At 38.0% G+C, this 27,263-nt stretch overlaps 1 long non-coding RNA gene and 1 pseudogene across 1 annotated transcript; both read right to left on the bottom strand.

The window, feature by feature from the left end:
• Window positions 1-16,204: 16,204 nt before the first annotated feature.
• Window positions 16,205-18,201, bottom strand: LOC104862846 (annotated as a pseudogene).
• Window positions 18,202-19,979: 1,778 nt separating this feature from the next.
• LOC104862685 lies at window positions 19,980-22,676 on the bottom strand. Its single transcript, XR_780395.2, has 3 exons — window positions 22,490-22,676; window positions 21,540-21,649; window positions 19,980-20,116 (listed from the first exon to the last, which is right to left on the bottom strand). It is a non-coding gene; the product is annotated as an uncharacterized LOC104862685 (long non-coding RNA).
• Window positions 22,677-27,263: the final 4,587 nt, after the last annotated feature.

Below are 27,263 nucleotides of genomic sequence, written 5' to 3'. Positions count from 1 at the left end.
CCAGCCAAGGGCCTGGATCCCATGGTAATGTCCACACAAGTCCAGCTGAAGGCCTAGAGTCCAAGGCAGTGTCCTCTAGGAGCCCTGCCAGAGGCCTAGAGCCCACAGCAATGTATCATGCAAGTCTGTAGCAAGGATCTGCACCAGGAAGGCCCAAAGGCCAGTGGTAGAAGCTAGTGAGCCGGTGCTGGCAGGGTGAAGGATCTGTGCCACCAGGCTGAGAGATCTGCACTGGAAGCAATGCTTAAGGCAAAGACCATACCTCCCCTGGCGAGAACAGCAGCCACCCCCAGGGATGGGGAGAACCTGAACTCCTCTGATGACAAGAACAGCCAAGTTTGCATCAGGAAAACCAGCCACAGCAAACTTCTCTAGGAAAATCAACAGCATATATGAACTTCTTCTTCAGGTCTCTTTTTATGTGCCATTGGCAACAACCCTCAGGAGGGTCCTCCAATGCCCAGAACCATGCTGATTCAGTTCAGCTGGGCATTCCAAGTTGACCATTATTTAACCCACCAAACTATAATAGTTTGACTTTTTAAAAGCTTCTTTTAATTTTTGTATTGATTTTTTTCAGCCTCAAATGAGTTTAGGAGTTAACTTTTGATGTTATTTTTAGCTAAGAATGACTAACACATTTCTAAGTGATCTTGTCTTGATATAAGAAAATTTCTAACAGATTCAAAATAAGTAGAAAAAGATAGAGTTAAAAGGCCTTTAAATATTAACCCTATCTCATTAATTAATAAAAGTGAAACCTGAATGAGTCTGGGCCATAATATAGCCAATTGGACTCTCTAACAGGAAACATTATTTGCATGTTTTAGAATGTGGGCATCCTGTCATGTTTATTATCAGACTTTCAAGAGTAAACAAAATTTTATAACCCATGTCAGGAAATTTGGACAAGGCATTTCATTATTCCAAATAAGCACAAAAACAGATAAATTTGGTGGTATTAAAAGATCTCAAATTAGTCAAGAAATTTTAATTCTTCCAAGTGATATGAGTCCATTGTGACAGTTCATTGTAAAATAATGGCCTGTAACTTTTGAACATATAATGTTCCAGAAGGCATTTGCCTACCAGTGTAGTTTTTAGAAAGATGACTGCCCACTGTCTATAAAATTAGAAAAGCTTCTTTGCATTAGCCAATATGAGAGGATACCTGTTTTGTGTTAGAAAGGTGCTACTTAAAGGGCCTTGCTTCAAAAGTCTCATCAGTTATATGAACAGCCCTCTGTTATATGTCTCAGGAGGGACCCTGCATCCTGCTTGAGGTGAAGTTGCTCAAGGCACTGAGATGAAAAATGTATGGAACATACCCCTCCTTCCCTCACGTTTCTGCTCACCTAGGAATGGAGAGAGCTTCTTTGCAGATCCCCGCAAGGCCACTGTTATTAAACATAAGTTCTGACACTTCCAGTATGAATCTAGTTGCTAAGAAGACCCTCAAGAGGTTCAAAGCAGCAGGTAATGCTTATCTCCATACTTCCTATTTGCAGGAAACTGTTCATCTAAAATTTTCCAATTAGAATTTTTGAAATGACATTGAGGCTATACTCTTAAGTGAAATAAATAGGACACACATGTGTAAATACAGAATAGTTTCTCTAGCATGAGAAACTGAAAGTGTAAATAAGGACTAAAAGGTATAATAGATAATATGAAATAGGAAGAAAAGGGACAAAGGGGAAAGGGAAATAGGAGGGGTAAGGAAAAGGAAATAAGGAAATGGAATTAATATGAGAAAATGGAAACAAAGTCTTTGTAGATGGGGGAGAAGAGTAGGAGAGCAGAGGAATGGGGAAAAAATAAGAACCAAGATTGATTATGTAAAGGTGCAAATTTCCAACAATGAATGTAATTGTATTCTATATGTTAAATGTACCAATAAAATTAATTTAAATTATTATTTTAAAAAGAATTTTTTTGAGATGACCACAAGATGTCAGTATGAGTCAACTACTGTATATTGAACAGAAATGACGTGAAAAATTAACAGAAATTCTGGAGGACTGCTTACTTGACAGGGTTGAACTAAATTCTACCTACTGCTACAGAGTACAGCTTATCTTGATGATTTCACAGTAAGTTCTGCTCAATGCTAGCCCCAGAATCCAAGGAAAGTGAAAATTATCTTCACCCAAACTCTGAAAACAAATGATGTTGGCAAAAACCACAAACCTTAGGGGGAATATTAACCCAAAAGATAGCCTAAAAGAGGCCTACCATATCCTGATGAAAGAACCCTTTCAAGAAAGACACCTGAATAAAATGCATCTGACTAGAAGTGAGAAGTTCATATTCTGGGAGCATAACCCAGCAAAGGTATGCTGGACCACCAGGAGCTAGAGGAAGAAAAGGGTCTCCTGTCAATGGCAGGCTCCAAGTTCTGAGAGGCTGGCGGGGGGCACCCTTGTTCTCCAAAATAAAAGCAAAATAGTCAGAAATGAGGCCAAAGTAAAAGCATAGGAAATTTTATTCAAGTGCAGAATAGATTTGCAGATCAGGACACAAATTCCTCGAAAATCTGAGGAGCAAGTGTTGTGAGCCGTGGTGTGACTGAGGCAGCAAGGGGAATACAAACTTAGTATTCCTGGGAGCAGAGAGATACAACTAAGTATTCTTTGGAGAAAGGTTTAATGACAAATCAGGATAGTTATGCCTATTTTACAAGTCCACTGAAATATACACGTCAGGGACAGACCATTCACCCTAGAATCAGTGCCCACTACGGGCATTACAGCCCTGAGCACTGTGCCCTTTGCACTTCTCACCTCAGATTCTATGAGGCCTCTCCTTCCTTGTCTGAAAGTCTCTAAGGCCTTCAGAGGACTTTTCTTATTCATCATTCTTCAGCCACTTTGGCTTTTATTTTATCTGTCAATACACTGTTAACATCACTTAATTGACCCATGTTTGTTCGGAAGCATGTTGTTAAATTTCTAAAGTTTCAGAAGTTTCTTCTGTTACTGGTTTCTAATTATGTGGTCAGAAAACAATGCTTGATTTGATTTTGCTCTTAGATTTATCAAGACTCTTCCAGGCCTACTGTATATTCTATTCTGAGACTGTGCATGTGCTGGTGGAAAGAGTGTGTTCTGCAGCTGTTTGGATGGAACAACTGTACATATCTCTTAGGCCTTGAGAGCATTTAATGTCATGTTAAATCCTTGCTGATTTTCTTTCTGTATTTCCTTTGCTGAAAGTGGGGCTTCGAAATCCTCTATTTTTTATGTATTGCAATATATCTCTTCCTATAACTCTATTAACATTTGATATATATATTTAAGTGCTCTAATGTTGGGTATGTATACAATATTATATACTTTTATTAAATTATCCCCTTTATTATTGTATGATCATATTCCTCCCTTTTTCTATAGAATAGGAAAAATTTATTGAGAGAAAGATAGTTTCTGTCTGCAAGAGACAGAAGGGGTACTCAAAAATGGGCTGCCCACTCATCCAACTTCTCAAAATTGTTTTATGAGACAAAGGTGATTTATGAGGTGAGGTGGGTTCAAGGTGGGACAAAATTGACTAGTAACATTGCAAGTAGTCACTTATGTAATATAGATCCAATAAGAAATCACACAGTGGACTAAACTATGAGCAACCAATAAGATTTTGACAAGTACAGTGGCTTAGGTAATATTTATTAAATGGGGATCCAATGGGGAAGCAAGTCACGTAGCAAGTGTACAAGGAATGAACAAGGATATTCAATAAGGGGTCATTCAGGGATCTTTCTGGGAAGATCTTGGCCCCCCACCCAGGTGATTGATACTTATTTAGAATATCAGTCACTGCTTTTTATCCTACATGGGTGTGGTAGTTTCTCTCCTTTTACAATGTGGGCCTTCAGCGAATGTGTCTTCATTGTCCTCCTAGTTGACTCCTCATGGGATGTCTATCTGCCTCCAAGATAGCTAATTAACTTTCCTATTTATAATATTCCTCCTCTGAAGAAGTACCCCTAACTGCTGTGAGGGGGCGAAGGGCAAGGACCAGTTTGGCTACTTCTGGCTGAAGAGGGTCGTAGTTGTGATCAGCAGTCAGAGTTACTCTACAGAGGGTCTATCTAAAGGCCCTTGATAGGCACCAGGCATTGTCATGTTGAGTAGGCATATAGCTTTGAGTTTGGAGGATCTTTGTCCCTTTTTTAAAATAGGTTATGACTTAAAGTATATTTCGTCTGATGTAAGTATTGCAACTCCTGCTTCTTTTGGTTCCCATTTCCTTGGAATGTTCTGTAACCCTTCACTTTTAGTCTCTATTGCTCTTGTAAGTATAGAGTCCTATGTGCAGTGCATATTTGGCTTATGCTTTTTATGTGTTAAGTAACTGCATTTTTTTAAATTGGATAACTTTATCTATTTACAGTCAAGGTAATTGTTCAGTGTAAATTATTTACTACTATCCTTTTGTTCAATGTTTTTGACTGACTTGTTTTGCAAATCTTTTCTCTTTTTTCTTCCTCTGACATTTCTTTTGTGGTTCAGTGTTTTTCTTTATTAGTATGGTTTTGGTTTCTTGATTTTTAACATTTGGAGTCTCTCATAAATTTTTTGCTTTGTTGTTACCATGAGGCTTACAGATAATATTCCATGTGGAAACTAGGTCATTTAAACTGATAATAATTCAACTTTTATAACACACATTATATATATAATATATATATATATTATTTATATCATATACCTCAGTTCACAAGCTTGATTCTTTTTTTTTAAGAGTAGGAAAACTTTATTGATAGAAAGAAATCTTCTGTCTAAGAGAGACAGAAGGGGGGCCCTAAAGTGGGCTGCCCCACAGCGTGATTCTTTCCACTATTCTGGTCACAAGCTGAGTTGGATAGGAACTGAATCAAGTTCAATGATCAGGTTCAACACTGATTCTAAGGGGAAGTTTCATTTGGTTCTCATCCAGTTCAGTAGCATATAACATTCCATGCCCTCCCACTTTGAATTCTGATGTAACAATCTAATCTATTGCCTTTCCTTTATTAAATTATTATTATTCTTTTAAATAATACTGTGGTTGATCTTCATATTAAACACAGGTGTTTACATATCGTGAGTATTATCATTATTATGAAATTAACTATACAAGGTGTGATAAAAACTGATGTAAATAGGTAAAATTTCTTTTAAAAATTATTACAGTAAAAACACACTGCCAATAATTTCCCAAAATACTACTCCTAATTTTGAATACACTTACACATTTGTTCCTACAATTTTCTGAAGCAGTTCTGGAACTCTGCTTTCACAAATGTCTTTAGTTGTGCTATTTGTGGATGCCTTCATGTCCTAATTGATTAAAAAAGTTTACAGCAATTTCTGTCAAATAAAAACATTACAGTGTGTTCTCACTCACATTTTTCAATGCTCATTAATTTCTTTTTTTAGCATCATATTTTTCTCTTAGCATTTTTATAAGACAGGTATGGTAAGAACAAATTTCCTCAGCTTTTGTTATCTAGAAAAGCATCTCACCAGAGAAACTATTTGGTATTTATACATGTGTGACTTATTTATTTCACTTAGTATACCCTCAATATGTATCCATTTTCCTCTGAGTGACTCTAATTTCTTGTTCTTTATGGCTGAGTAGTATTCCATTTTTTAGAAAAACCACATCTTCTTTATCCACTCTCCAAATGATGGGCAAATGGGCTGTTTCCAAGTTTTAGTTATTACAAACTGTGCTGCTATAAACACAGGTGTGCATATATCACTGCGGTATGATTCTTTTAATTCTTTTGGAAAGATACCCAGCGGAGGGATGACTGGGTCAAATGGAACCTCTAATCCTAGTTCTGTGAGGTTTCTCCATATTGATTTCCATAGTGGTGCATAAGATCCTAACGATAGAATTGACAATGTGAAATAGGAAGAAAAGGGCTAAAGGTGTAGGGGAAATGGGAAGGGTAGGGGAAAGGTAATAAGGGAAAAGAAAAAAAATGAGAAAATGAAAAAATGGAAATAAAGTATTTGTAAATAGGGAAGGGAGGAGGGGGTGAAGGTAGGACAGCGATAAGGGGAAAAAATGAGAACCAAGTCCTGTTGCATAAAGATACAAGATCCCAATGATGAATGGAACTGTACTGTATACCTAAAATATACCAGTAAACTCAATGAGAAAAAAGGAAAGAAAAGGAAAATTTTTTAGACCTATTATAATCTTAGGGGACCATCATCATAGCTGCAGTTCATCTGTCACTAATGAGATGTTATGCAGTGCATGACTGGATATAAATAAAATTTTAACATATTTTAACATACCTATTGTAAAAAAAAGAAAAAGAAAAAAAAAAGAAAGCAGAAGCATCTCTATTCCTTTTTGAAGAATACATGTTCTGAGTACACTACTATTGTTTAGAAGTTTTTATTTCTTTGGCATTTTTGAAATATCATCTCACTGACTCCAGTCTATAAGATTTTGGCTGAAAAGTCTGCTGTTAGAGGTATTCAAACTACCTTATATGTTATTTCCTTTTGTTCCTTGTTCCTCTCAGGATCCTTTCTTTGCCTTGATATTGTCACTTTATGATTATATGTCATCTTTTTGTGTTGAATTTGATTGATGATCTTTGCCTTTCTTGTGCTTGGATATTTATATATCCCTCAAGCTTAGAAAGTTTTATGCAATTGTTTGTTGTTTTCTTCCTTATTGAGACTATTTGTACATTTTAGGTATACAGTACAGTTACATTAATCATTGGAATCTTGTACCTTTACATGACAGGTCTTGGTTCTCATTTTTTTCCCCTTGTTCCTGCCCTCCCTTCACCCCCTCCTACTCTCCCCATTTACAAGCACTTTATTTCCATTTTCTCATTTTTTTATTTTCCCTACCCTTCCCACTTTCCCTACACCTTTTAGCCCTTTTCTTCCTATTTCACATTGTCAATTATCTCATTAGGATCTTATGTACTATTATAGTTTGTTCACACCAGAGAAACTATTCAGTATTTACACATGTGACTTATTTATTTCACTTAGGAGTATATCCTCTAGTCTCAGCTCTTTGAGGTATCTCCAGATTGATTTCCATAGTGCTTGCACTAGTCTGCACTCCGACCAACAATGGAGAAGGGTTCCTTTCTCCTCACAACTCTGCCAACATTTGTTATTGTTTGATTGTTTGATAGCAGCCATTCTTTGTGGGGTGAGTTGGAATCTCAGTGTTGTTTTCATCTGCATCTCTCAAATGGCCAGTGATGTGGAACATTTTTTCATATATGTACTTGCTGCTTTTATTTCTTTGTCTGAGAAATGTCTGTTCATTTGAGATGCCCATTTTTGAATTGGGCTGATGATATCATACTCTACATTGAAGACCCAAAAAACTCCACCAAATGACTTCTAGACTTGACACTTTTAGCAGAGTAGCTGGATACAAGGTCAACACCCAAAAATCAATAGCCTTCCTGTACACAAATAACAGACTCACTGAGAGAGAAATTAAGGAAACAATTCCCTTCACAATAGCATCCAAAAAAAATGAAGTATCTGGGAATCAACCTAACAAAAGAAGCAAAAGACCTCTACACTGAAAACTACAGCACTCTGAAAAAAGAGATTGAGGAGGATTTAAGAAAAAATGGAAAGATATCCCCTGCTCCTGGGTAGGAAGAATCAACATAGTGAAAATGACCATACTACCAAAACTGCTATACAGAATTAATGCAATGCCAATTGAAATTCCACTATATTTCACAGAACTAGAAAAAAAAAGAATCCAAAAATTCATTTGGAACCATAAGAGACCTAGAATAGCAAAAGCCATCCTAGGCAACAGAGACATGGCAGCAGGTATAACAATTCCCAATTTGAAACTATACTACAAAGCCACTGTGATAAAAACAGCATGGTACTGGCAAAGAAAGACCTGACAATGAGTGGAACAGATTGGAAGACACAAAAACAACTCCAGATGCACTCAGCTACATAGTCTTTGACAAAGGAGTTGACCATCCCCACTGGAGGAATGATAGCCTCTTTAATAAATGGTGTTGGAAAAACTGGATCTCAACCTGCCAAAACTAGACCCTTATCTTTCATCATGCACTAAGTTAAAATCCAAGTGGATTAAAGGTCTAAATATTGAAACAGAAACACTAAACTTGCTGGAAGATAAGTTAGGCAGAACTCTTGAAGACATTGGCATAGGAAAGGATTTTATGAACAAATCCTCAGTAGCATGGGAACTAGCAGAAAGAATCAACAACTGGGATCTCATCTTATTAAAAAGCTTCTGCTCTGCAGAAGAAACCACCAACAGAGCTAAGAGACAACCTACAATGTGGGGAAAAAATTCTTTACCAGCTGTGCCTCAGACAAAGGACTATTGTCTAGAATATATGCAATTGTTTTTTTAAAAATGCTTTCTATCTTTACATCTTTGTCCCAGGAAAGCCAGGATGGTTCAAGGTATGCAAATCAATAAAGACGTTACATAATGTTGACAGAAAGAATTATACGAGCATCTCAATTGAGGCAGAAAATGCATTTTAAAAATTCAACATACTTAAAATTTTTTAGCACATTTAAGTTACATAGATTAGTAAGTTTAATTTTGAAATATTTGTGCACACATTGTGCCAGTTAGTCTTATAAACTTGGCTGGATTAAGAGACCAAAAGTGAATGGGTCTTGGGATGATACATTCTGCAGTACATTTATCCACTGGTGTTCATAATTGAGTGTGCTGTTAGGAATGGGGACACTGGGAGAAGCCATCCACTTGAGGAAGGTCTTGGAAGGGTATACGCTTCCCAGCTTCTGTGAAGCAAGCAGCTTTGGCCCTTCACACCCATCCCTGTGTTTTTGCCTTGGAGCCAGTCAACCATGGACCAACCCTTTTGAAAGTCTGAGCCAAATTAAACCTCTCCTGTAACTTGGTTTAGGATGTCAGGTATTTCCCAGAATAGGAAAGCTTTTTAAAGCATGAATATAACATACTTTTATTATTTTCTCCTTTTCCCCAGTTTCTCCCTTTCATCCCACCACATGATTGCCTTCCTCTTCTGTCTCTATTTTCCTGTCATATTTTTGATTAAACACATTTTATGTTTTAAAAATCTCAGTAGATGATTTACAAAGGAAATATACCTAAGTACTATAAAAGTCCATATATGATAAATTCACAGCTAACATTGCCAAGTGTGAACACTTGAAAGCTTTTCCTCTAAGATCAAGGACAACAAACGGATGCTTAGTGTCACAACTTTTTTTCAACATAGTCTGAAAGTCCTAACTAGACCAATTAGACAAGACAAAGAAATCAAGTTATCATAATCAGAAAAGAAGATAATTTTCTCCTGTTTATGGACAGCATATAGAAAATTCTAAAGATTCTGCAAAAATCTGTAGTAGCTCTCATAAATCAAAAACTCTGGCCAATGATATTCCTTTAGAAAGCCTTCTGATTTCTATATACAAACAAACATGTATATGCTCTGTGCTCATTGTCTTGAAGGGATGCATGAACAGACATGATTTAGGGGCAAATACTTTATGTGATTGATACATCCTGTAAAATTTAATTCAGTTCAGACAATATTCTTCTACTCACCAGCATTTCTCTAGGGATGACAGTGCACAGACTAACACTCAGAAGAAACTTCTTTTTTATTTTAATTTTTTTTATCAGTATGTATATGCAGTACACGAGGACTATATTCCTTATGAGGAGTTAGGATAACATACCAATTATTATCATTAGTTTTTGGTACCAGGGATCAAACTCAGGATCTTGTACTTGTGAGGCAGGCACAGTGCCACTTAGGTAAACACCCAGCACTCAGTTCTTTTTTATGTACCTTGCTATCCCTCCCACCTCCTTCCATCTCTTGGTCCCCTTTAGTTTTGCAAAAGATCTCTCTCCCAGTTTCCTATATCTCTCTCTTTTATTTTGCTCTTTATTTATATTTTGAGTTTTTCATATAAGAGAAACTAAAAAATAAGCTTGTATGTCTAATTTGTTTCAATTAACATTATGATATCAAGGTGCATGCATTTTCCTACAACTAGCTCATTTGTCTATCTTTATGGCAGAGTAATATTTTACTGTGTGTAAATACACATTTTCTTTTTCCTTTCATCTGTTGATAGATATATAGATTGCTTCCAAAAGTTAGTTATTTTGATGGCTGGGGATTTACCTCAGCGGTTCGATTGCCTGCCTTGCAAGCGCAAGGACCCGAGTTCTATCCCCAGTGCCAAAAAAATCAAACCAAAATAAAAGTTATTTTGAATTGTGCTTCTGTAAACATATTCATGCTTGTATCACTGTGATATGATATCTTTAATTCTTTCAGGAAGATACCTAGAAGGGGAATATCTGAGTTGAATGTTTTTTGAGGAATCTCTATACTGACTTCCACAGTGGTTGTACAAGTTTATATTCCTACCAACAGTGTAAAAGTGTTTCTTTTTCTCTGCAATATCACCATCATTTGTTACTATTTGGTTTATTGGTGATTACCAGATTTTCTAGAGTAAGATGGAATCTCAGTGTTTTAATTTGCATTTCTCTAAAGGCAAGTAATGAATGTTTTCTCATGTATTCATTGGCCATTGGTACTTCTCCTTCTGAGAAGTGTCTATTTCAGTTGCTCATTTTTGATTGGGCCTTTTATTTTGGGGGGTTCTATTTTTTGAGGTCTTTATATATTCTAGATAATAGTCCTCTGCCTGAGAAATAGCTGGCAAATTTTTTCCCATTGTGTAGGTTGTCTCATTACTTGGTTGTTTCCTTTGCTATACAGAAGCTTTTAAATTTGATATGATCCTGTTTGTTGATTCTTGATATTATTATACCTATGCAATTTGGGTTTTGTTCAGTTTCCTTGCCTATGCCAATATCTTCAAGAGTTTTACCTATTTTATTTTCCACATTTAATATGATGTTGGTATAGTTTTGTCATAAATTGCTTACATCAAATAAGGCTCTATATCAATTTTTTTCAGGATTTTTATCATGAATTGATGTTGGATTTTTTAAAGAGGCTTTTTATTCATCTTGAGATGATTGTGTGATTTTTTTTTATACTTGTTTCTGTTTATGTTATGTGTTACATTTCTTTATGTGCATGTGTTGAACCATCCTTGAACTCCTGGGATGAAGTCTACTAGGTCATGATATATGATGTTTTTGGTGATTTATTCATCACTATTTGCCTATATCTTGTTGAGGATTTTTGCATCTAAGGTCAGTGAGATTGGCTTTTAGTCCTCTTTCTTGGTTGGATCCTTATCTGGTTTTGGAATTAGGATAATGTTAGCTACCAGGAATGACTTTGGGAGTTCAGTACTCTTTCCCTTTCAATTTCATTAAAGAGCTTGAGAACTGGTGTTAGATATTCACTGGAGTTCTTGTAGAATTCTTCAATGAATCCATTAGCTCTTAGTGTTTTCATATCTGGTAGGTTTTTCAATTTTTGCTTCCATTTCATATCTTGTTATTGGATTATTCAAGATTTTTGTATATTCTTGGTTCAGTTTTGGTGACTCGTATTTATCTAGGAATCTACTAATTTCTACTGAATTCTCCAATTTATCAGAGTAAGGTTATGAAATAGTTTCTAATAGTCTGGATTTTGGTAGTGTCCATTTTTATTACACTTTTTTTCATTTCTAATTGTATTTATTTGGGTCTTTTATTTCCTTTTTTGGTAGGATTGCCTAAGTACTTATCTATTTTATCTATTCTTTAAAGAATCTGCTGTTTGATTTGATGATTCTGTGTATGGTTTTCATCTCAATTTCATTAATTTATGTCCTGATCTTTATAATGTACTTCCTTGTATTAACTCTGGATTTGGATTGTTCTTGTTTTTTAGGACCCTGATGTTCATCACTAGTTTATATATTTGAAGTTGCTCTATTTTTTGATATGGGCATTCACAGCTATACATTTCCCTCTGAAGACTCCTTTCATTTTGTGCCATATGTTCTGGTATATTGTCCTGGCATTATCATTTGCTTCTAGGAACTAATTTCTTCCTTGCTTTTGTGTGTGGTACATTTATTATTCAAGAGAGTATTAAGGGCTAAAGGTGTAGGGAAAGTGGGAAGGGTAGGGGAAAGGTAATAAGGGAAAAGAAAAAATATGAGAAAATGAAAAAATGGAAATAAAGTGCTTGTAAATGGGGAGGGTAGAAGGGGATGAAGGGAGGGCAGGGATAAGGGGAAAAAATGAGAACCAAGACCTGTCATGTAAAGGTACAAGATCCCAATGATGAATGTAACTGTACTGTAAACCTAAAATGTACCAATAAGCTCAGAGAGAGAGAGAGAGAGAGAGAGAGAGAGAGAATAGAGTATTATTTAATTTCCATGCATTTGCTTAATTTCTACTGTTTCTTTTGCCATTAATTTCTAGATTTACTGTGCTATAATCTAATAATATGCATGGGATAATTAAATTCTTCTGCCTTTACCTAAACATCCTGTGTGGGCTAACATGTGGCCTATTTTAGAGAAAGTTCTAGGTGCTGCTGAGAAGAATGTGTATCCTGTTGTGGGGTAGAATACACTATAGATATCTATTAAGTCAATTTGTTCAAAAGTTTGGTTCAACGCTGTTATTTTTGTGTTAAACGTGATTCTTGTTTAGAGCATTCTGTTGGATTTTGTTCCTCATCCATTCTTCAAATGTATGTCTTTTGTATGTCTTTGTATGATTGGGAAATTGAGACCAGTCACCTTGAAAGTTATTTCTGAAAGGTATGAGACTTGTTTCCCTCATTGAATTCTTTTCTTTTTTCTGATTCCCTTTCATTCCTTCTAGTTAAATGGTCACACTGCATGGTATACTCATTCTTTTAGACTTTCTGGCACTGTTTGCCTCACTGTCTTCTTCTACGATCTTCTTGAGAACTTTTTGGAGTGTTGGATTGTTGATCATGAATTTCTTTAGGGGCTTTTTGTCATGGAAATATCTTATTTATCCATCAATTTTGAAAGATGTTTTTGGGGGACATATCAGTCTGGATGGATAGTAATTTTCTTTTAGGGGTTGAAACACTTCATTCCAAGATGTTTTATGGTTTATGGCGAGACATCTTCTGTAATTATAATTGATTTATCTTTTTAAGTGATTTTTTCTGCTTTTCTCGGACACTTTTTATAGATCCTGTTCTTTGTTGGACTTCTGGGATTTTTACTATGATGTTTCATGGACAGGTTTTTTTCTGATTGTGGCTATTTCAGGTTCCATTCCTTTCATTTATCTATATGTTAAATTCTTTCCCCATATCTGGAAAGTTTTCTGCTATTATTTCTGTAAAAATCTCTTTCGTCATTGTGCTGTCATATGATTCTTTTTACTAATTCTGATTAATCTTAGATTAGTCTTCTTTGCATCATCTACAAGCTACTGGATCCATTTTTGTTGTTTTTTTAAGGTATCTCTGAATAATTTCTCACCAATACTGGCCCTATCTTCTAGTTCTCACACTATGTCCTGACACTGGTCACTTCTTTGCCCATACTTTCAATGGAATTTTTAATCTTCTAAATCTTTTGGTACATTTTCACAGGCTATTCTTTGTCAAGCTGGTAATTCATGTTTTATATTGTTTTATTTAGCCATGGTAGGCTTTTACTGCTGTCTTCTGTAAATTTATTAGGTCCATTAACATCTAGTTATATCTTCTTTCAGTTTAATAAGCATCTTATTCATCTGACTTTTAAAATCTCTTCTGTTTTCCTTTTGAATAATTTGGCCATGTAGATTTTGATCTCCACTCTATTGATGCCCCATCTTTGTGAGTTTTGGGAGACATGTTGTTGCCTTGTCTTCTCATGTTTCTATTGGATTTTTGTTGTTGTTTTGTTTGTGCTGAGATTTGCAAGTTTATTATAGTGGAAGATCTTGTTTCTAGTATGGAGACATCTTTAGTTAGTGTCTGCTTTTCAGTGGTGCACTTTGGGCATGGCTCACTGTAGGCGTTTCCTTCTGACCCAAGACCCAACCACCTTTGTTTATGTGGAAGAGAAAGCTACAGTTTATTTGGCCTAGCACTCAGTTTCCCAGGAATGAGCTGTAGTATTGTTAATGACACAAAGGTAATTCAGATATTGGTATACAAAGAAAACAAATAGTATTAACTATGCTACCTCGGCAATAGCAACACAATCAGCAATATTAGCATCAAAGACAAACTGGATATTTACATACCATACAAAGCAATAATATACCATCTTTAACCGTGTACAAGATCTGTGATCAGAGTGTAATACTCAGATAAGCCACATGTTTGTGTAATATCTACAAAATGCAACAACTATTCCTGCACTAACAATAGAATAATGTTCAACAGTAATAGCATAGAATTACCTATTTAAAGATGCATAAAGTTTAATGAATATATATTAGTAAAGATAAAGAGGGTGGGGAAGCAGAGATTGAAAAAAAGTAAAATTTGAAAAATTGATTAATGAATGTGAGGAGGAGTTAAAACTGACATAAAGGATCCTATTGAGGAGTAAAAGGAAATTAGTAGCAGTAGATAAGATTAACAGATAAGAAAAACAAGAAAAAAACATGATACAAAATAAAACCAAATAGAAAAATAAGAAGAAAAAGTGTCAAAAGGAAATAAGAAACAACAAAAAAAGGAAAGAAAATTCCAAACCTCCAAAAACCAACCAAGAAAAGAGTAAGATTTTTAAAAAAATTGAGTTCCTCTGACCCAAAGTTTGCTGTATATTTTTGAATGAATGATTTTTCAGGATATGCTTGGAATCTACCAAGTTATAATTTTCTTGGCCTCACTTTATAACCTGTAGCTTTGTGAGGTCTACTCCTTGCTTCAAAGGCCCCTCCATAAATCCCTGACAGTGCCAACCATCTAACCCAAGGTATGCCCTTGCTTACATTGGTAGACAGAGAAAGCAATCAGATCTCTGATCTCTGCTGAATGTAGGCAGCAGGGCAGAGGTTCAGCCCAACTGCTGAATTTAATGCCAGCACTCTCAGATCCAGCCACCTCTGATAGCCACAAGCATGGTTTCTTATGATACAGAGAAGGCCATGTCCTTCCCAGTCTGAACTTAAACTTATCAGGAAGTCTATGTGTATTCTGCACCTTTTCTGTGCTATCTACTATGGCTGTCTCTTACTTAGTCACTGTGGGAGGGTGACACTGGAAACCCTGAGTTGGAATTGCTTTCTAGTTATTCTGTGGCTCAGTTTTAAACACTAAATATGTTCTGCAAATGGCACCTGATGAAACATTCTCTGGCAGTATGCACTGTGTTTCTTCTCCAACTCTAGCCTGCATGAAGAAGTCACTTTCTCTGTAAAACCTCATGCTATTCCTTTTCCCTTTCTTTCTTTTTTAAGTTTACAATAGCTCTCAGCTTTCTTGGGACTAATGCTGCTGCCCAGGTCCATAATTTCTCCATGATCTGCCAACCCTCCAGTCTTATCTTCTCTCCCTGGGTGTTGGCCTCATTTATAATCAGATAAGTCAATTTGCTAGAGCCTCTGCTGTCCTGTGCTGAGAGAAAACAAAATACAGAACTAGTTCAGAGTTGTCGGGTGGCTATGGCCAGGACCTGGAGTACAAAGGCAGAGTTAGTTGAGGGTCAATGTGTGGCACCATCTATTCTGCAGGGCTCATGTGGTTCATAGGTGGTTTAGCTCCATTTGATCAGAAGAAACTTATTTGGCCCAAAAAATTGAGACCAAAAAGCTTTTACAACTATGGCAACTCTTCAGTCTGTGCTCATACAATGACAAAATGACCACTTCAGCTCTGATATGTACATCAAAGACTTGAATAGTTCTGCAACTGTGGTGTTGTTTGGCAGCAAGAGCACACATAACATGTCCTCATGCATATCCTCCTGAAAATATATTGCACAAAAACAAACATTTTTTTTCAGCTCAGAAAGGCCAATTGTTTTAATAGATCAGTTTTGGACATAATAACTCACATCAATTTTAAATACTATCACATAAAGCATGGTGGAGAGAAGAAATTTTGCTTCATAATTAGAAAAACTCACAATAAAAGTTGCCAAGAAAAACAAAACAAAAAAAGCCATTTTGAAAATAAATACAGTCCATGCCAAAGTAGTATAAAATGAAGCTCAAAGTTTTCAAAAAGAAAAGTTTTCATCCCAATGTTTCCTCGATTTTTAATAATTTTCTAAAATTGGGAAGAATCTCCAATTCAAGTATTGCTGAGTTGTTCTGATTTAGCTCTTTGGAGATCTGTTTTTTCACCACTATTGTCCTTTGATTTATCTTCTTCCTTTACCTCTGCCTTTTTGTCTTCCCTTTCCTTCTTGTCTTCCTCAATTCTAACTTTCTTTGTTCCTTGTTATGATCAGCCACATTTCTACGACTTCCTTCCTCTTCATCCTCAGAATCTGAGAATTCTTCATCACGAGCTATCTGCTGTCTGATGCCCGAATAGAAATCCTCCTGTCTGCGTCTTCTCCATCTTCATCACTGTTGTCCTCACGGACAGCATCTTCCGGGATAGCTTGCATCTGGACACCAGGTGCATGAGGTAACATGCACAAATTTTAAAATAAATGCTGCTTTATCTTTTCCATCTATTCTGGAATGTTCTGATTTGGCATGTTTGAAGGACTAATATGCAGTTTGAAGTCTGGTCCAAAATATTCAAAATAATCATTATATCGCAACTTGTTAGGGATCTCACAATCCAGAGCCTCCGCAGTCTCATATGTCCAACAGTGAGCAACATTATAGATTGTATATCCACCACCCCCAAGCATGAGTAACAGCAAGTTAAAAGTTTTTACAACTTCTACACACTTAGCATGACCTTTGACTGTGAGATTGAAGCAACCAAGCCTATCACCAGATAAAGAGTCTGCACCAAACTGTAAAACCACCACCCTGGGCTGATACATCTCCATCACTTTGAGATAATAGTTTTAAATGTCTACCCATAAAACTCATCATCTGTTCCATCTCTCATTGGAAAATTGGCAGCATAGTATTTGCCTTTCCCAGCACCGATGTCCCTCAAGTCTCCTGTGCTAGGAAAGTACTCCCCATATTTACGGAATGAAACTGTCATTATGCAATCTGTTGTATAAAAAGCTTCTTCAACACCATCACCATGATGGCTATCTGTATAAATATACAAGACTCTCTGATGATACTTTAGCAATTCAAGGATGGCAAGCACAATATCATTAACATAACAGAATCCCGATGCTTCAGATTTTTTTGCATGATGTAATCCCCCATCCCAGTTAACAGCCATGTCAGTTTTTGCCGGTTTAACTTCACAGTCTCAGCAAATGAGCCACCAGTGGAGAGCTGACAAAATTCAGGGTCCATCGAACACTGGACAGTCTTCCCCAGTATTAAATCTCTGTATCTACTTACTGTACTCAGACATGGTATCTGGTCGGATGGACTGTAGAAATTTGATATACTCATCACTATGATACTTCATTTCTTCATCAGTGGCTTTGTGAGGCCTATATATTTCCATTTTTCTGTATAAGCCATAATTTAACAGCAAGTTATGAGTCATGCGGATTCTATGAGGTTTCATGGGATGACCTTGTCCATAGTACTAATTTCCAATATCACCATCATAGTAGTACCAGTCTTTCTTGTTGCGTCTCCCTGACTGTGCGCCGTGGGCCAGCCACAGCTTCCCGGTTCAGAGCAGGAGAGGCTGAGAGCTGGTTGGGGGTATGGCCCCCTGGCTGGAGAGAGTGCCAATGCGAAGGCGGCGCCCCAAACAAACATTTTTGCCTTGCTGTCAGCAGGGCTAGACTCATCAACCTAGATTGTGTACCACAGTGACTCATCAGTCCTCTCTAAAAATTATGCTTCTATACATTCTATTTCATCAATTTGTCTATTTATGGTCCTGGTCCAAAGAGAGAAAACTTGCCATCTTTTGAACTGTAGCCTCTCCTAAAAGTCCATGCTGAATGTCCTTAGCAGCAGGTAAGATCAACTCTTCACAAACAGTAAAGGTCTTTTTAGCTCTAGCAATGTGGTTATCCACTAAGGATGCTACGAGTGTAGAAACATTTGATAAAGTGGTAGCCTCAACAATTGTTTCTGCTCTTAATGTTTGTTTGTTTTTTTTCTTTTGAACAACTTCCAAGGCTTGCCTCTTAACGCAGAATGTTTGATCTCCATGTGGTAAAGCAGTTTTGAAGTTTCCATGGCTTCACTGGATAGTCACCACATATTACATGAAGTGGTTTTGCAGAATGTAAGTGGCTTGTTGCAATGAACCCACAGTTTAAGTAAGTCTCTTGGTATTTTCTTTTAAATGGACTTTCATTTTGTTGTCAGCCTTTGAATCTTCTGCTGTCTCATCATTGGCTTCTCCCCGCTTTCAAAGAAACTCTGCAATGATGCTTACTTTTTACTCATTTTGGCTAAGGCTAGCTATTGTGCTCACCAAAACTGCGAGAAAAGAGGCGTGGCTGGAAGTGATAAGTAAAATAATGGACAAATCATATGTGTACTAAAATAAGTGACAGATTCTGAATCAAAGCCTGCCACCAGATGCAGCTACACATTTGAAATTCCTCAACTCACCGGCTACTATGCTGCCAGTGTAGCTTGTCACTTGCCACTCACTGAGAAAGTTTTAATACACGTCTGCAAGAAATTAATATATTAGTCTTTGTGTATTTGCAGCTGTTCCCCATGCTAGCATCATCACCTCAATTCCACCTAAGATCATCAGGCATTAGATTCTCATAAGGAGGGTGTACCCTAGATCCCTTGAATGCAGTTTACCATAGGGCTCGTGCTCCTATGGCAATATAATGCCCCACTCATTTGACAGGAGGCAGAGCAATTCAAGTGATTGGAGTGGTTGTAAATACAGATGATGATTTACTTGCTTGCCTCCTGCTGTACAACCTGGTTTCTAAGAGGCCATTGATTGGTATTGGTTCAGGGCCCAGGCAATAGGGACCCTTGCCACAGAAAACTTTAAAAGTTCTTCCAAATTAGGCTTGGTGGTGCATGCCTGTAATCTCAACACTCTTGGAGGTGTGGCATGAGGATTTCAAGTTCTACCCCAATGTGGGCAATTTAGTAACTTAGCAAAACCTTTACAATTTTTGAATTGAAAAGGGGTGGGGATTTAGGTCAGTGCAAATCCCCTGTGTTGTCGGTGCAACGTCAACAAAATCAACAATGACAAAATCCTTTGGGTGAGTCCTCAGATGGGAATGATGGACATGCTATTGGACTCAAGAGCAAAGAGGTTCTTTGTTATAAAGTAACAAAGAACAAAAAGCAACAACAACAACAAAAAAAAAAAAAAGAAAGAAAGAAAAGGGCCAGGGATTTAGCTCAGTGGTTCGGTGGCCTGCCTTGCAAGTGCAAGGACCCGAGTTTCATCCCCGGTACCAAAAAAAAAAAATAAATAAATAAATAAATAAAGTAACAAAGAAGTTGACTGAATTATGTTCTAGGATTTGTACATAGGAGAAAGTATAAAACATCAACCTTGGATATTAAGCTGAGTATTTTTCTAAGTAAAGTGTTCAAAGTGTGGCCTTGCTTCTTTCTGCTTATTGCAAAATATGAGAGGGCAGAGATGAATGAAGATATTTTTAAACAAACGAGAACGAGAACCTAAAGATTTAGAAAGTTCTCAACATGCACATATTGCAAATATTCAGAAAGTGGATTCTGGGGAGAATTCCAAGTTTAGCTGGAGAACTTCTTTATAAAGTGATGCTGGGTGTGATTCATGGACCCAGGCAGCCATCTCAACAGAAGCCAAGAATAGAGATGGGATTTTACAAGCAGAGGCTTATTGTCCTTAACTAGAAGAAAGAGATGGTACAGAATGAAGGAGGCCTGTTGGATTTCTGGGATTTTACAGGAGAGGAAAATGGAGCTATCTGGCTGTGAGACCATGTGATCCTTAAAGGGAAAGAGAGGAAGCATTACCTTAAAGATGATTCTGTCTCCTTAGTTGCAGAGTATGGTGAAACTTAGTTTCAGTAGACTAGGCTGCCACAACCTGGAGTCTGGGGAGTAGGATTGACATTTGGTGTGGACAGAAAAGTCGCCCCACATTTTTGTGAGCTGGGAAGGCAGAGTCTCCATCCTAGTGATCCCAGAGGACAAAGCATCAAATTAAAGATTTTCCTTGAGCCTTAAAATCTAAGAATCTGCCCTTCTATAATTTTATTTGTTTGAGAATTGTGATCTTCTTCTCCATGATTTATCCCTTTTTAGAATAAGAATATGTATCCAATGCCTGTCCCACATAGTATTTTGGAAATAAATAATTTTCCTGTTTTCACAGTTCATAACTAGAGAGGAATTTTGCCACAGAATGACAATGTCCTCAAATAACACCCTACTTGAGTTATATATCATACCTACATGTGATTTGGGACTTAGATTTGGTGCCGAAATGGTTAAGATTTGGGTGCTGCTGAATTTAGGGATAATGTACTTTGCATGTGAGAATAATATGAATTTTTGGAGACAAGTAAGTGAAATATAATAGGCACATTTTCCTCCCCTCAAAATCAGTATTTTAAAGTATCAACCCTAATACCCTATAATTTGACTGTAGCTAGATGGGGGGGTGTTAAAGTGATTATAGTTTTTTTTCAGCTTTAATTGAGTTTATTGGTACATTTTAGGGATACAGTACAGTTACATTCATTGTTGGGATCTTGTACCTCTACATGACAAGTCTTGATTCTCATTTTTTCCCCTTACCCCTGCCCTCCCTTCACCCCCTCCTCCCTCCCATCTACACTTTATTTTCATCTTTTCATTATCTCACATTTTTTTCTTTTCCCTTATTACCCTTCCCCTACCCATCCCACCTTCCCTACACCTTTAGCTCCTTTCTTCCCATTTCTAAATGTCAGTAATCTTATTAGGATCTTATGTATTATTGCAGATTATTCATACCAGGGAAACTATTCGGTATTTACACGTGTGTGACTTATTTATTTCACTTAGGAGTATATCTTCAATATGTATCCATTTTCCTATGAATGAATCTATTTTCTCATTCTTTATAAAGTGATTATAGTTTAAATGAGCCTGTTAGGATAGACCTGAATCCAGTCTGACTATAGTCCTTATAAGAAGCGGAGATTTTACTAGGGTATGCTGACACACATCTGTAATCCCAGTATTCTGGGAGGCAGAGGCAAGAGGATCACAAGTTCAAGTCCACTCTGACCAATTTAGACCTTATCTCAAAACAAAACCTAAGAAAAATAAATGGGTACGTAGCTCAGTGCCAATGGCCTGGGTTCGATCTAATATATGGAGGGGAGAGAGGGGGTGAGAGAGACCCACATGCAGGCAGAGACAGAGAGACAGACAGACGTTTCAGAGAACATCAACCATGGCAGCACCTTGAAATTGAACTTCTAACTCTCAGATCTATGAAGAAAGATATTTTCAGAGATCACAAACTGGATATAGTCCATTGCAGGTATAAGCATATGGGCCAGTTCAGTGATCTACAAATATGAAATAGATGTTGGCTGGATACTTACTCTTTAGGTTGGCCACAGTATACAACTTTCCTTACTGCCCTGCACTGGACTGCTTCCTCCTTGAGTCAAAGATTCAGGCCTGGACCACAGATACACTTGAGTTGGCTCTCCTGCACATGCATTATATAAACCAAGAACAAAATAGACTGGTCAGACTGAGCCCTTTCTTCCTGTTTAGAGATAGCCATTTAATGGAATTATATGACCTTGATCAGGAGCGCCTGCTTGAAAACATCAAGAAACTGAAGCAACACAGTAGATATAAATTAGGGACTATCAAATCAAAGCAAGTAACCAAAGAGCACTGGGCCACATGCACAACTTTTTGGTGACCCAAAATGTAGACCTGGGCTTCAAAGAGTATCCAGGGGACTTCTAGATTACAGTAGAAGGGGAGAGAGGCTAAGTTTAGAATTGGCAACTATTTTAATATCACAATGTTTAGAGGACTATTAAAGGGATTTTCATTCACTATTTTTTCCTGAAAATAAAAACTTTAGTAACCCTTTAAATTTAGAATAATAATGTAGATATTTCACAGAAATTGCAAAATGTAGTAAGTAGATACTTTAGGAAGGAATTTAGTAGGACTTTAGAATTCACATTTATGAGTTGAGGGCATAGTTCTATGGTGGGATATGTGGCCAGCCTGTGTGAGGCTCAGAGTTCAACCTCCAGCATAAAAAAAACAAAAAACAAAAAACATAAAAGTAGACACCAAACCAAAAACCTCTCAGGTTTTTAACACATCTTCCATACTCCTAACTCTCTTTTACTCTCTCCTTTTACTCCTCTAATGTCCTCTTCCTTCCTGACACAGCTTTTCAACTTCTGATATTTTCCCTAACATTGGGCCAGGTTTTAAGAGTACAGAAATGAACTTGATATAGGCATATACTCCCAAGTGACCACATTTTGGCTTTGAGGCAGTTTGTACCCTTTTTACTTACAAAGAAATGGTAATAGCATGTTAGATCCAAGCTATGAAAGAGAGTAGAATGACCTGAACGGTCATGTTCTTTAAGAAAGGTTAGAAGACATCATCTAACATAGCAGATCTAGATGCCAGTGTGGCTGGCCAATGGGTGCAAGAGACTGCCTTGGTGAACTCCGTGAGAGCCAGAAAGAAGCACTCACAGGAGCTGAGAACTTCTCGCCTATGCACAGAAATACCAGCATGTCTGTCTCCAGGAAACAAAAGAACACTTTGGTTCCAATACTGAGCCAAGCACATTTACTCATAGTGGGAGTTCTAATGAGGACCCTGGCTCTGGTCATCACTCAGGGGCAGCTTTTAAGAGAAGCTCCCAGTAGTAAACAATACTGATGAAAAGTATGACTTTATTTCTCCCTTCCAGTTATTTGGATGGAGGAGATTTAAAACCATGCCCAAACAATGAAATAAAGCTAGGCACTAACAATTCCAGGTGTTTGATTTTTCTTACTGGAAAACCATCAGTGTAACAGGGAACTTACCAAGGACTTCATTACTATGAAAATGCTTTCCTGGTTTACTGCTCTTAAAGGAACTTTGCCGTAAGTGTAACAAGGGTACATGGCTCTGGAGGCAGATAGGGCTCAGTCTAGCTCCACCTCCTACTATTATTTGACAGGGCTGGGAAGGTTACTTTTTTCTGTAAATGGTAGTGTCCAATTTTGGAAAAGGCATCATGATTTCTACTTTCTAGTGTTGCTGAATGATTAAGTTCTACATCATATAAAAAGGTACTTGTAGCACAATATGTGAACTACAGTTGAAAATTTCCTCTTTGACCCTAGTATTTAACAATTATGTTGGTTTAATAAAAAATAAGATAGGGGACTGATGCCTGATGGCATCTTAAGGGAAAAGGCACATTTTAGTCAGCTTTCTGCATCATAACAAACACGTGCTATAAATCAGTTTATAGAAAGAGCTTATTTTGGCTCATGGTTTCAGTCCATGGTCAGTGGGCCCTGTTGCTTTGGAGTCTGTGTCGAGGCAAAAGTACATCAGGGTGCAGAGCATAGTGGTGGAGGAAGCTGTTCATATTAAGGTGCCAGGAAGCAAGGAGAGAGGAGCTGGGTCCCAGTATCCCTTGGAAGGCCATGCCCCAGTGACCCAACTTCCGCCAAGTAGCCCCATCTCTTAAGGCTTCTGTCACTTTCCAGTAATACCACATGCTGGCACTCAACCCTTTAACACATAGGCTAGCAGGGGACAATTATCCAAACCACAGCAAAATATAGCAAGTAGAACTGACCTATTCAGATCTAGTGGAAGAAAGAATTAAGAGACTTTATTTAGTAAGACTAGTTTTGAAATGCCATATTATGGAGTGCACAAATTATTACCACCATTCTAACAATTAAAATCTTAGAAATGTTACTGAGTAAAACTTCACCTCCAAACTTCTCATGCCTTACCCAATCCTGTCATTTTTCAATCCTGCAAATTCTCCTTCATCACATTGTCCAGGAAATAAAAAATTGCCCTTTATCCTTTTAAATTCAATCCCAATGGGCCTAAGGATTAAGCTGATGAAAGAAAGACAAATTAAGAGGAAAAGTGCTTATCGATATGATAGGGGACCTAATGAAAGGAGCAGGCAGCTCACTAAATGGTCAAAATTAGTAGAAAAGGAGATGAGTGCAAAGGTTACTATGCAAAGAACAACTTATTTTCTTTAGGAAAGAAACAACACAGAGTGCAGGGAGAACAAAGAGAAGATAAGAAAGGCTCTGACAATGTGTGTTTATGCTGTTGCAAGTGGTCTTTGACACACACACACACACACACACACACACACACACAGGTTGGAAGGTAACTAGGATGCCCTTTACCAGTCTTGTCCAGACAAGTATAATTCATCTTTAGTAGTGTACTGTCTCTTGAGCTTATGACCTGGGTCACCTAGATGGGCCAACTTTTCTTGCAATTCACCTAGAAAAAGACTCCAGAAATCTGACCCTTGTTAATTCTTCTAGCAATATATTGTGCTAGGTAATATATTGTGCTAGACTCTCACTGGATGCTTTATTTTTAAAAACAAATTTTTAAATTTTAAAAAAAATTTAAAAAAATTTTAAAAACTGAAACAGCCATATGTCAGCTTCCTTTACCTATCATTTTATACCTATCTGGTATAAAAGGAATCTAATCTCTTACCATCCACTCCTATTACAAGTCACTTCATTTTCTATGGGGAGTCTAGAAGGAGAGATAGTCAGTTAAACAGCTATGATCAGAGGGCTTATGCAGAGACCAGGAGGCGTACAGATGACCTTGCATCAATTATATTGATCTTATTGCTCTTCCAGGTTCTTCCCTTTGGTTGACCCTTTCCAATCTCACCCAAAGTCTATTTTCTACACAACACTCAGGGGAATCCTTTGATTCTTTGAAAACTTAACCCAGCTCTGGTTACTTTGCAGCTCAAAGCCCTCAAATCACCTTCCAGTTCTCTCAGAACTAAATTAAAAAACCCTTACAATGGACTTCAGAACCAGGCCCCCATTTCATTTTGACTCCAGGTCCCACCATGCTATGGAATCACAGTGATCCAGTTCCATGGATCCTGGCTGGGAAGTCCCAGAGGCCTGGAGTCCCTGCTGGAGACTTTAATTACTGTTGGAGTGAGGCTTCCTTTCCTGCCTGGGTCTCTGCTCCTTGTAATCTGCCAGAGACCTGGCCTGACCCTTGTTTCTGGAAACATTCAGCCCTGTGTCCCAAATGCCTTCATTGGTTTATTTTTCTTCCTGGCACTTACCACCATCTGATACACACATTTATTCACTTCTATTATTTGTCACCTCACTGGACTGAAGTCCACTTGATGCAGCCACTTTGTGCTTTTTGCCACTACTTTCTACTTGGTTTATTCCTGCATCTTCAATGCCAAGCATGGGATCTGGTCCAAAGTAGACATGGATGAATCTCTGCTGAATTGATGGAACACCAGTCCGCCTTTCCTGTGGATGCATTGGGGTCTTCTAGGATCTTATCTTTTACTTACTTGCTTTAGCAATGTAAAAGTATCAGGTTCTTTCTTTCCCTTCTACTGGAAATTGAACCCAGAGCTTTGGCACTTAACTATATTCTCAGTTCTTTTCTTATTCTGAGAGAAGGTCTTGATAATTGTCCAGATTGGGCTCAAACATGTAACCCTCCTGCCTCAGCCTCTTGGAATGCAAATTACAAGAAGTTCAGCTCGCCAAAACTATCTTCTCAGGTGGAGGGCGAGAGGCAGAAAAGGTTTAGTTAGGTCAGGCATTAATATGTTAATGAAATTTAATAAAAATGTAACACACATTTAAATACAGAATGAAGACAAATCAAAGTTCCATCTTAATCCATTAATGAGAGAACAGGAGAGTAACACAGATGCTTCAAAAAAGAAGGCTATAGACTCAATGAGAAGAGGAAAAGAGGAAACACCTAGCATGAGGTAGACAAATAAGACAGAAAACTAAGTATATTTCTAACCCTAACAATAGTCTTTTGAATTAACACAGGACAAGATCTTTTTTATCATCACAAGAAAAAAAATCTGGGATTCTATCATGTAATACGCTTTTGGCTTACAAATTAACTTCTCCCATTTAAAAAATTTTTTTTTCTTTGCTGGGGATTGAAGCCAGGGCATTTTTTTATTGTTTGAGACAGAGACAGGGCCTAGCTAAGTTATTAAATTTCCCAGCCTCGGCTTGAATTTGTGATGCTCCTGCCTCCTTCCAGAGTGCTGGGATTACAATGTGTGCCACCACACCTGGCTTTCTGGTCTCTCTCTTTTTAAAAAAATTTTTTATGTAGTGCGTAGGATTCACCACAGAGGGTGTGACTTGCTAAACTGGTTCTGCACCACTGAGTTACACCTTTAACTAAGTTCAGTGCTAGAAGAGTTGTAAAGAAGGCTGTTGAGTGGAATGGAGGCTACTGTTTGCCTTAATTCCAACATCTATATTCACCAAGATGCATGCACCAAAGGCCAGAAAAGCACTGGGAACTTGACTCAGGTGGGGTCTGTTTACGCGAACCACACTGCACCTCAAGTGAAGGGCAGTGGTGTCTTGTGCTTCCCTGACTTGTTTCTAGACCCAGTGCCCTGATCACAACGCCCAAGGGCTGATCTCTTCTTCCGGACACCTGTGTCAAGTGTGCAAGAGAGAGCTCTACCTCTGGATGCCAGTGTGGTTCCTCTCCACCTGCCCACCAGTGACCTCTGCAGCCTCTAGTCATCTTACAACTTTAACATGTGCTTGCTGAATTCATGAATGAGGCAGCATCTGGGCCAAGCACTGTGAAAAGAAAACAGTCACTAGAAACTGATTCCTGGAACGGAAACTAAGCAGAGGTTTTGGGCCAGAGGGTGGTGTCCAGGTGGGGTCCTGGGGGTGAGTCCTGGTGGTCCAGGTGAGAGAGGGTCATGGAGGCCTCGGGTTTTGCAACACCATTCCTGGCCTGCTGATTGTTCTCACCTTCCAGCAAGGTGCCTGGGAGCAGGAAGGATGGAGCGGAGGAAGAAGTAGGCCTGGGAGCTAGACCACTTGCATCAAGCAGGGCCTTGTCGGCACCGGGGGCGGTGGCTCCTTGAAGAACGCCCCGGTGTCCCCAAGAGAGAAGATCGCGGATGCAAGACCGCGGCCCTGCCCCTAGCATAAGGCCGTCCTGCCCACGCTCGTCCCCACGCCCCAGGCCGCGGGTGCCCAGCCAACCTGATCCCGGGAGCGCGCCCAGCCGGCCTA

This window comes from Fukomys damarensis, unplaced genomic scaffold (genome assembly GCF_012274545.1).
Source record: "Fukomys damarensis isolate Sample0158 unplaced genomic scaffold, DMR_v1.0_HiC HiC_scaffold_17, whole genome shotgun sequence".
NCBI classification, from domain to species: Eukaryota; Metazoa; Chordata; class Mammalia; order Rodentia; family Bathyergidae; genus Fukomys; species Fukomys damarensis.
Note: the sequence above shows the minus strand (reverse complement) of the source record. Positions and strands in the feature narration are given on the sequence as shown.